Source organism: Brassica oleracea, chromosome C7 (assembly GCF_000695525.1).
Source record: "Brassica oleracea var. oleracea cultivar TO1000 chromosome C7, BOL, whole genome shotgun sequence".
NCBI lineage: Eukaryota > Viridiplantae > Streptophyta > Magnoliopsida > Brassicales > Brassicaceae > Brassica > Brassica oleracea.
In genome coordinates, this window is record NC_027754.1 from 20059507 (window position 1) to 20063204 (window position 3698).

Below are 3698 nucleotides of genomic sequence, written 5' to 3' on the forward strand. Positions count from 1 at the left end.
ACCACCTGAGGAGAAAGAAGAGATACTTGGTCCGGAAGTACCATATCTAAGTGCAATTGGAGCGCTGATGTGTCTTGCAAATTGTACATGGCCTGATGTATCATTTGCTGTGAATCTTTTGGCAAGATTCAGCTCATCTCCAACTCGAAGACATTGGAATGGGATTAAACATGTTTTTCGTTACCTCCAAGGGACCATTGATTTAGGCTTGTTTTATCCTAAAAGTTCAAAAGGTCAAATGGTTGGTTTTGCAGATGCAGGATATCTTTCAGATCCACACAAAGCCCGATCGCAAACAGGATACGTTTTTACGATCGGAGGCACTGCTATATCTTGGCGTTCTCAGAAACAAACGCTTGTGGCTACTTCTTCAAATCATGCTGAGATCATTGCACTCCATGAAGCAAGTAGAGAATGTGTTTGGCTGAGATCAATGAGCCGACACATCTGTTCAAGCAGCGGGATTGACGAAAATACGGAGCCAACTATTCTATATGAAGATAATGCAGCATGTGTTGCTCAAACAAAGGACGGATATATTAAAAGCGATAGAACGAAGCATATTCATCCGAAGTTCTTCTCATACACTCAAGAGCTCGTGAAGAAGAAAGAGATTGAAGTAAGATATGTCCAATCATGCGACAATGCAGCTGACCTCTTCACAAAATCACTTTCGACTTCGGTATTCAGAAAACACATCCACAACATTGGAATGCGTCATCAGAAAGATCTATGACTGCTCATTCGAGGGGGAGCTTACGTAGTTGTACTCTTTTTACCTTACTATGGTTTTTCCCATAGGGTTTTCCTAGAAAGGTTTTTAACGAGGCAACAAAGACGTTAAGCAAGAGCGGATAGTGACACCGGCCCCCAAGGGGGAGAGTTACGAAAGTCAAAAATAGGAGGAGGAGCCGTTTTTGTTGAAAATATAAAAGATGTGGGGCCCGCTGTACTATTTGCACAGTAAATTTCTTTTCTATATATATGATCGATTTCGATCATTTGAATACGCATCATTCACTCTTCTCTTCCCTCTGTAATAATCTTTCTATCAGTGTTATAAATTCTACGGGTATAAATTTTGCCCTTATTTAAATTCTCGCGATACAATAAAATTCCAGTTCTTCTCGTAACAGTACACATATATATAAACGTTAGTAGGTGCTTGAAGCAAGACTACACCATGTGAACTCGTCCGACCGACAAAAGCGTGACCACGTGGGGGTTTGACTGAACTTCGATTTCTTACCAAAGGAAAACGTTAAAGTAGAAGATTATTACCAAATATGTTATATAATGCTTGTGCAATTGCTTAAGATGGGAGGAAGAAGATTATTTAAAAAAGTAGGGACCGCAAACAAATAATTGTATAGTTATATTTCCTCTCTTTGGATCTCTCCCCGTCTTCATATATGAGGATAGATCTCTCCCAGTCTTCGTATATTATCTGAGTCATTTTACAATGTAACTATGATCTAAATAAACTAATAACGATAATAATGTGTAGAATAATTAGTTAGGAAATGATAATATTTTTGCCGAAATTAATACACTAAGTTTATCTATATAACTCTTAACCATATATTTTATTTAATAATGATTATGATAAAGCGAAGGTTTTTTCCTGCAAAACCAACACATACCTAAAAAATTTCAACAAAGTTTTTTTTGTGTGTTTCTATAATCTTATAATTAAATAATAATTCAGAAAATAATTGAGGTAATTGATTTTTTATAATTAAATAAAAATTGATAATAACATAAAAATGTTGAATACATGATATTAGATTAATGTTTAGTTTTGAAAGTATATGTTAACAATAGGAAAAAGTTAAAAAAACATCATCTTTATTAAAAATGGTATTTTAGTTTAAATAGATAAACGCCACCAAGTAATCGGTAACATTAGGTTAGGAGGATGAAGTTAACATGAAGACAAAACTGATATGGCAATTTAGAATTCAATAATTTTTTTTTATTTTTTCAGAGAAGCTTGGCATCATAGATTAGTTTTTCTACATATCGGACAACTTATGTTTCTTCGAAGCCACTGGTCAATGCATGCGAAATGGAAACTATGGCCGTAAGCAAGGATGCAAAGATTGTTGTGTTGGTTGTAATTTCCGAAGCATACAATACATATATCGATTTCCTCTTCCGTAGTTGGAGGCCTATTAGTATCCTCTAAATCAGTAATGATCAGATCAACGTCTAGTCTTGATGTTGCATTTGGGTTGTAATCTTTGATAGTAAGAGTAACTTGAAGATCATTAGCGAAGGTATTGATGTTGGCTCTAGCTTCATTCATCACATATTGTTTGGTTTCTTCAATAAGGTATGTTGAATTGGGGTGGTCAATGTCGTGATATGTTAACATATCTTACATGATTTCAGATATGGTGTCACTAAATTACCTTGGCTGTCGATCATTGATTGAAATTGAAAATCAATCACGGATTGTGTTGTATTGGGTCTGAGGATGTAGATATGGAGGGTTCGCTTTGGGTTTCCACCTGTAGATCTTGTTTGATGTGAAATCCGATGAGATATAAGTGGTATATTACTCATTGTTGAGGTATTTGTGGGGGCTGAAGACTTTGTGTAAATGTGGTAAATAGGGTGAGTTTAAGTAGATGCTTTTATTGTCTTTTAACGTTGGTTTAAATGATCATTTATTCATGGATGTTAATTTTTTAGAGTTATTTGTTTCTGTTGAATTGACTTTTATCCTAACGTGTTACAGTTTCGTTGAGGGTTTAACATCATCGGAAATTTCTAAGTATTAGTTACATATTGGGTTTAGGTGTAATGCGCTTAACAGTGATGGTGATGTTATTTTACTTTAAGGTTTAACATTATCGGAAATTTCTAAGCAAACTATAAATAATTAACCTATGTTTAAATTAACTAATAATATATATACATCAAAATATATGTAGCACGGACAACATATATAATAGCATGACAATTAGATTTTATTTAGTTTAGTTCTTTTATTATCAAAACTCACATTTGAAAGCTTTAAAAATCTTAGTACCTTATGAACCAGCAACAATCGAAAATTAGAAAAGTGTGTGAAAATAAGATGTTGTCATGTAATTAACTGCTAAATTCAAGATATTAATACCTTTTATGAATTCTTTTAATGATGTTATATAGATTTTCTCACAGATTAATGGAGCGAGCACAATATATTTTTCTATCACTCAATATGTGACTATATTGTCTACCAAATTATTCTAATAGTGTAAATAAAACCTAGAAATTCAAAAAATGATATATATAAATTATTGAATCAAATGCTAAGATAACAATATTCAAAGAAATCTTAGGTGAATAAATTAACAAATTCCATATATATATATTATTTTCTGATGAGAGTAAAATTTTGACAGTGCTTTTCTTAGGTGGATAACCAACTATAAAACAAAAAATATTGAGTCAACTTCTAAAGCATAAAACATTGTTGGTGCTAAATTAATGTTTGAGTTATCAAATTTCTAAAGGATCACTCAAAACAACAACTTATTAAATATTTCTATAGGATAATACGTAAGTAAGGATTTGTTTTACCGGCAGTTTGTGAAGGGGGTGGAGGAGGTGGGTTCTCCATTCCTTTTATATTTCGATCCTTAGAATCAAACCGATTGTCAGTTAGAGAGATGGACTAAGATTTGTATTTTGTTGGCTGCTTAAAA